Source organism: Heteronotia binoei, chromosome 12 (genome assembly GCF_032191835.1).
Source record: "Heteronotia binoei isolate CCM8104 ecotype False Entrance Well chromosome 12, APGP_CSIRO_Hbin_v1, whole genome shotgun sequence".
Taxonomy (NCBI): domain Eukaryota; kingdom Metazoa; phylum Chordata; class Lepidosauria; order Squamata; family Gekkonidae; genus Heteronotia; species Heteronotia binoei.
The window spans coordinates 17857644-17865046 of NC_083234.1; positions in this window are offsets into that span (position 1 = coordinate 17857644).

Here is a 7403-nt window from a genome sequence, read left to right on the forward strand (position 1 = left end):
AGTTCTCTCAGAGCTCTCTCAGCCCCACCTACCTCACAGTCCCTGTTTTCACACAGCAATCCATCCATTTATTCAAATGCAAATAGGACAACCTCTCGTTTTTTTCCTGGGAACCTCCCTCAGTATTGAGAGCCATTTTGGTGTAGGGGTTAAGTGTGTGGACTCCAGGTTTGATTCCCCACTCCTCCCCCTGCAGCTTGGGTCAGTCTGTCACAAGTTCTCTCAGAGGTATTCATCTTGAGAGCATCTACCTCACAGGGTGTCTGTTGTGGGGAGAGGAAGGGGAGGGGATTGTAAGCCACTCTGAAACTCTAAGTGAAGGGCGGGGTATAAATCCAATCTCCTCCTCCTTCTCCTCTTCCTCCCTGGAGTCACCAGAAGTCACTTGACAGCACATCTGTACAGCTGGGGGGGGGTCACTTCACAGCACATCTGTACAAAATAGCCATTGATTGGCCAGCCCCCATGCATTCGGCTCAGCCCCCCTTTAAAGCCACCTCCACCCGAACGTATCCTAATTTGCCTTACCCCTTCCTAACAATCTTCTCTTCTCCCTTCCGATTGGTGTCAAACGCTTTGTATTGTTGGAGATGCTGCTTACGCAACAGGCATTGTCCCCCAGGCCGCTGCTGGCCTGTTGATTCATTCTTATGGAATTTGCGATGCCTTTCTCTTCTCCCTGGCATGTGTGCCTGCCAGTCTTTTTCTCGGCCACCTTTCCCACCTCCAGCCTGTTCCTGCAGCGATTACCAGCTCTGGGGGGAAGGAGTGGGGCTCACTCCTCTCTGGTAGGTGTTTATTCACATTACCAGACACAAAAGCCCTTTTGACAGGAGAGAAAGAGAGCCGGAGAATGGCAGACACAAAGCAGCTTTTCCTGATTCTGCCCGTCTTCCGGCCATGGCTCCCCCTCCCTCCCACCTGCACTGCAGTCTGTGTCTTTGTCTGACAAATCCTGTTATCCACACCCAAGGCCAAAGAAGGGCAGCTGAGCCTCTTGACTTCTCTCTGTTCTGGGCCGGGGAATAGGCAAGGGGGAGTGCAATGCGGCTGATGGTGGCCCGAGTCGGTCAGCAACTCTCCACTGGAAAGAAGAACAAAAGGAAAGTGACCCACTCTCTGGAAAGGGCCCAGGATGCAGGGTTGAAAACTCCGGGTTGGGAAAGTCCTTGGGATTCGGGGGGTGGAGGCTGTGGAGGGTGAGGCTTGGTCAGGGCAGGGACCTCAGTGAGTTATAATGGCACACAGGGCTCTTTTTTGCAGAAAAAGCCCAGCTGGAACTCATTTGCATATTAGGCCATGCCTCCTGATGCCAAGCCAGCTGGAACTGCATTCCTGTGTGTTCCTGATCAGAAAAAGCCCTGATGGCACAGAGCCTCCAAACCTGCCCTTTATTCCCCAGGGGAATTGATCTCTGTAATTGGGAGATGAGTTGCCAGCCCCAGGTGGGATCTGGAGGCCTTCCGTTTTTACAACTGATCTCCAGCTGGAGGAAATGGCTGCTTTGAAGAGTGGACTCTAGGGCATTGTACCACGCTAAGGTAGGCTCCATCCCCAAAGTCTACAGGTATTTTCTAACCCAGACCTGGCAACCCTAGTTGTAATTCCGAGAAATCTCCAGGCCCCACTCGGAGAGCCAGTTTAGTGTAGTGGTTAAGGGTGCAGACTCTAATCTGGGAGAACCGAGTCAGGGAAGGTCATCATTCCTCCCTGTTTTTCTGGCCAGTTTCCTCCCACCACCCAGCTGAGCTGGGGCAGGCAGCAGTGGCTAGGGGTGGGGGATCTCCTGCCATAAGTAGCAACCTGGAAGGGTTTTTTTTCCAGCAGGAACTCCTTTGCACATTAGGCCCCACCCTCCTGATGTAGCCAATCCTCCTACAGTAGGCCCTGTAAGCTCTTGGAGGGTTGGCTACATCAGGGGTGTGTGGCCTAATATGCAAAGCAGTTCCTGCTGCTGCAAAAAAAGCCTCGCTAAACCTAGTATTCAGTGGGGCTTAATCCCACATACGTGTGCACAGGATTGCACTGGAGGCAGCCTAGTATTATGGATGAAAGACCTAAAACTTTTTTTTCTCCTTTTTCCAAGCCCGGCATTATTTTATAGGCCTCTGTCAAGTGTCCTCATAAGCAGTCTGTTCTATAAATGGGGGTGGGGGGAGACCAAATTCCTTAGGCTGTCCTCATATTGAAGTTGATCCAGCTCTTTAATCATTTCGTTTTTCCTCTTCTGATCCTGTTTCAGAGGAGGACTGTGGGATCAGACAGGTGAATCCTTAGGAAGTGCTCAGAGACTTATATTGCTGAGATCTTTAACAGCCCTTTGTTAAAGTAATGTTGCAATCCTTCACAGAGTTGCTGCAGTCTAACCCTATTGAAATCAATACGTTTAAGGTGGAGTAGCTCTGTATAGGATTATACCATTAAGCGGCTCGTTGATAATGATGTTAGGCAGCAAGGCAGGGCTTTTTTTTTGTACCAGGAGCTCCTTTGCATATTAGACCACACACCCCTGATGTAGCCAATCCTCCAAGAGCTTACAGGGCTTTTAGTACAGGGCCTTCTGTAAACTCCAGGATTGACTACATCATAGGATATGGCCCAATATGCAAAGGAGTCCCTGCTACAAAAAAAGCCCTGATAAAGCTTTGAGGAATACCATGGTGCTTTAGCTCAGTGGGGAACCTTCTACTACAAATAGCCATAGAACAATCCTTGTCCTACTGAAACTTTTGCACATAAGACCTTAACTGGCACGTAAGAGCCAGTTTGGTGTAGTGGTTAAGTGTGGGGACTCTTACCTGGGAGAACCGGGTTTGATTCCCCCACTTGCACCTGCTGGAATGGCCTTGGGTCAGCCATAGCTATCGCAGGAGTTGTCCTTGAAAGGGCAGCTGCTTTGAGAGCCCTCTCAAAGCCCCACCTACCTCACTGGGTGTCTGCTGTGGGGGGAGAAGATGTAGGCGATTGTAAGCCGCTCTGAGTCTCTGATTCAGAGAGAAGGGCGGGGTATAAATCTGCAGTCGTCTTCTACTGTTAGCCTCCCAGAGTCCGCTTGCGGAGTCGGTGACATATAAATCCAAAGTAAGTAAATAAATAAAATAAAGCTTCCCGGCTGGATCAGACCAATGTCCTCCTGCTTTCTCTTTTCAACAGTGGCTAACCAGCTGCTTCTGGAAGCTCACAAACAAACAGGTTACAAAAGGTAGGCTGTCTCTACACAGGGAAGCTCCAAAATGCTTCCAGATAGATCAGAACTAATCTGAGGGAAAGTCTAGAGCTGGATTCAGCAGAATTTTCTGCTGACTGAACAGAGGGGCAATTTCCACTGATTTCTCTTTCCTGCAGCTGAGCTACCCTGACCTGGCTAGCCCTACCCTTGTCAGCAGGGCTTTTTCTGTAGCAGGAACTCCTTTGCATATTAGGCCACACCCACTTGCTGTAGTCAATCCTCCTGGAGCTTACCGTAGGCCCTGTACTAAGAGCCCTGTAAGCTCTTGGAGGATTGGCTACATCAGGGGTGTGTGGCCTAATATGCAACGGAGTTCCTGCTCCAAAAAAAGTCCTACCTTGTCAGATCTCAGAACCTAAGCAGGGTCAGCTTGGATGGGAAGACCACCTCGGCATCCCAGGGTCACTGCACAGAGGTAGGGATTGGGAAACAACCACTGAACATCTCGTGTCTTGGGAAAGCCCCTCAGGGCCACCATATGTCATCTGTGACTTGACAGCAAAAAGAAAAAAGGGTCGACCTCCATCTGTCCTACCATGCTCTCCTTGGTGGGGGGGAATCCCCCTCCCCCCAGAACAGTGTTTTTGGGATCATTTGGGGCTTCAACGGAAAGGAGAGGTAGGGAAGCCCTCCCCACATCAGAAATCTCTTCTATTAGCTGACCTTTTGCACACATGGTTAGTCTCATGCATGCACATATAGACACGCATACACACATACACAGAAGAAGAAGACCATAGATTTATACCCTGCCCTTGTCTCTGAATCAGGGTCTCAGAGTGGCTTACAATTTCCTTTATCTTCTTCCCCCACAACAGACACCCTGGGCGGTGGCTGGGGCTGAGAGAGTTCCCCCAGAAACTGCCCTTTCAAGGCCAACTATTGCAAAAGCTATGGCTGACCCAAGGCCATTCCAGCAGCTGCAAGTGGAGGAGTGGGGAATGAAACCTGGTTCTCCCAGATAAGAGTATATTCACACCTGGTTCTCCCAGATAAGAGTATATTCACACAGCCATTTACACAGCCATGATAGATGATAGCTAGAGAGGTAGGTGGGTAGATAGATAGATCTGTGTAAATGGTGCTTGGGATAGTTTTAATTTTCACCAAGGGTCGCTCCTGGTGACAGCACTTGAGAGCTGCTGATCTGTACCACTGCCATCTGGAGCGGCACTTCTAAATTTGCATACATTTAATTGAACATATGCAAACACAAGCAGCCCCCTCCTTCCCCCCCCCCTGTATATAAAAACACCCCCTCCAGAACTTCAGACTTGCCATCAGATTAGATTTCGCCCACCTGCGACTAAATGTGAGCCATCCACCTGGAAGCCACATGGCTGATTCCAATGTGCCGAGATGGCATCCCCCCACTAACGGAGGCCAGGGCTCATTCTATGGACTGATGCCTCCCTGCTGGAAAAGGGCCAAGGAGAACACCGGCGGAAGGCAGAGCAGAGCTGGCGTCCGCCGCTGTCGATAGGGCCCTCCGAATTACATTTTTTATCAGCATCACCATCCAATATTCCCTGGGTGCTTTGTCTTTGCTTTGCATTTTATCAATATTACCGGATGATCTTGCCGTTTCACCCCCTCCCCCCCATTCACGGGTTTATTAATATTGCTTTCTGATCTGTGGGCAGTCACCATGTTTGATATTCCAGTGCCATCTCCCTCTTTGCCAAGCCCAGACGCCATCTTTAATTAGATTTTCTCCTTGGCTCCGGCAAACATAAACTGAACTCCCCCTATCTCTGCCTCGCTGCTGGCCCCGGCAGACGGTCCCGTTAGTATTCCACTGCCATCGCCATCATCCTGGGGCTAAGCATGTCTGGCGCTCACTCCAGTGGTTCAAGCTGCTGGGCGGATAAACGGCAGGGCTGGGGTCTTTTTAAACAACTTTGCCCGGAGGCTGCGAGGGGAAAGGAGGAGGGGATGCTTGGCACGGAAAGGAAGGTCCCCACTAAAAGCCAAGCTACCTGGGCAGCAAGTTTTGCTCTGGACATGGAATGTGATTAACAGGCTTCCTTGGGGCTGGGACTAAACAGGCAGGGGTGCCAGCCTCCAGGTGGCACCTGGAGATCTCCTACAATTCCAATTGGGGAGGGACGGTGGCTCAGTGGTAGAGCATCTGCTTGGGAAGCAGAAGGTCCCAGGTTCAATCCCTGGCATCTCCAAAAAAAGGTCCAGGCAAATAGGTGTGAAAGACCTCAGCTTGAGACCCTGGAGAGCCGCTGCCAGTCTGAGAAGACAATACTGACTTTGATGGACCAAGGGTCTGATTCAGTATAAGGCAGCTTCATATGTTCATATGTTCAACAAGGCTGGCCCTACCACTAGGCAAACTAGGTGATTGCCTAAGGCAGGGGTGGCCAGACTGTGGCTCAGGGGCCGCATGTGGCTCTTTCATACGTGTTGCTGTTGATGATGATATTGGATTTATATCTCGCCCTCCACTCCGAATCGCAGAGTCTCAGAGCAGCTCACAATCTCCTTTATCTTTCTCCCCCACAACAGACACCTTGTGAGGTGGGTGGGGCTGAGAGGGCTCTCCCAGCCGCTGCCCTTTAAAGGACAACTCCTACAAGAGCTATGGCTGACCCAAGGCCATTCCAGCAGGTGCAAGTGGAGGAGTGGGGAATCAAACCCGGTTCTCCCAGATAAGAGTCTGCACATTTAACCACTACACCAAACTGGCTCTCTAATGTTGTGTGGCTCTTGAAGCCTCCACCACCCCATTGGCCAGCTTGGAGAAGGCATTTGTTTCTTTAAATTACTCCTTTAAGCCAAACCAGCCAGCAGCTTGAAGAAGGAATTTAAAGTTAAAGTTGCTTTCTTTCCACCTCCATCTCCCTTCCCCCATCCATTTGACTTCTTTCCTTCCTTCTTGTCTTTTGGCTCTCAAACATGTTCAGATCTTGTCGCTCTCCAACATCTGATGTTATTCTCTGTAGCTCTTATGTTAAGCAACTTTGACCACCCCTGGCCTAGGGTGCTGGCCTTCTGGAGGCACCAAACTGGGTGCCCCCATGTGACTCAGTGACATTATCAGTGCAGGGAGGGGGCAAGAAGTTAGCCTTGCCTAGGGTGCCAGACAGCCTGGGGCCGGCCCTGATTACAATTGAACTCCAGAGGACCAAGACCACTTCCCCTGGGGAAAAAAGCTCCTTGGAGAGAGGGAACTCCGTGGCATTATATCTGGCTGCAGTCCCTGCCCTCCTGAAACCTTGAAGAAGAAGATTTATACCCCACCCTTCTCTCTGAATCAGAGACTCAGAGAGGCTTACAATCTCCTATCTCTTCTCCTCCCACCACAGATACCCTGTGAGGTGGGTGGGGCTGAGAGGGCTCTCACAGCAGCTGCCCTTTCAAGGCTTACAATCTCTATCTTCTCCCCCCCCCCACAACAGACACCCTGTGAGGTGGGTGGGGCTGAGAGGGCTCTCACAGCAGCTGCCCTTTCAAGGACAACCTCTGCCAGAGCTATGGCTGACCCAAGACCATGCTAGCAGGTGCAAGTGGAGGAGTGCGGAATCAAACCCGGTTCTCCCAGATAAGAGTCCGCAAACTTAACCACTACACCAAACTGGCTCTCCAGATAGAGAGAGAAAGAGAGAGAAAGAGAGAGAGAGGGAAGAAGAATGCAGATTTATACCCCACCCTTCTCTATGAATCAGAGACTCAGAGCGGCTTACAATCTCCTATATCTTCTCCCCCCACAACAGACACCCTGTGAGGTGGGTGGGGCTGAGAGGGCTCTCACAGCAGCTGCCCCTTCAAGGACAACCTCTGCCAGAGCTATGGCTGACCCAAGGCCATGCTAGCAGGTGCAAGTGGAGGAGTGGGGAATCAAACCCGGTTCTCCCAGATAAGAGTCCGCAAACTTAACCACTACACCAAACTGGCTCTCCAGATAGAGAGAGAGAGAGAGAGAGAAAGAGAGAGAGAGAGGGAAGAAGAATGCAGATTTATACCCTGCCCTTCTCTTTGAATCAGAGACTTAGAGCGGCTTACAATCTCCTATATCTTCTCCCCCCACAACAGATACCCTGTGAGGTGGGTGGAGCTGAGAGGGCTCTCACAGCAGCTGCCCTTTCAAGGACAACCTCTGCCAGAGCTATGGCTAACCCAAGGCCATTCCAGCAGGTGCAAGTGGAGGAGTGGGTTCTCCCAG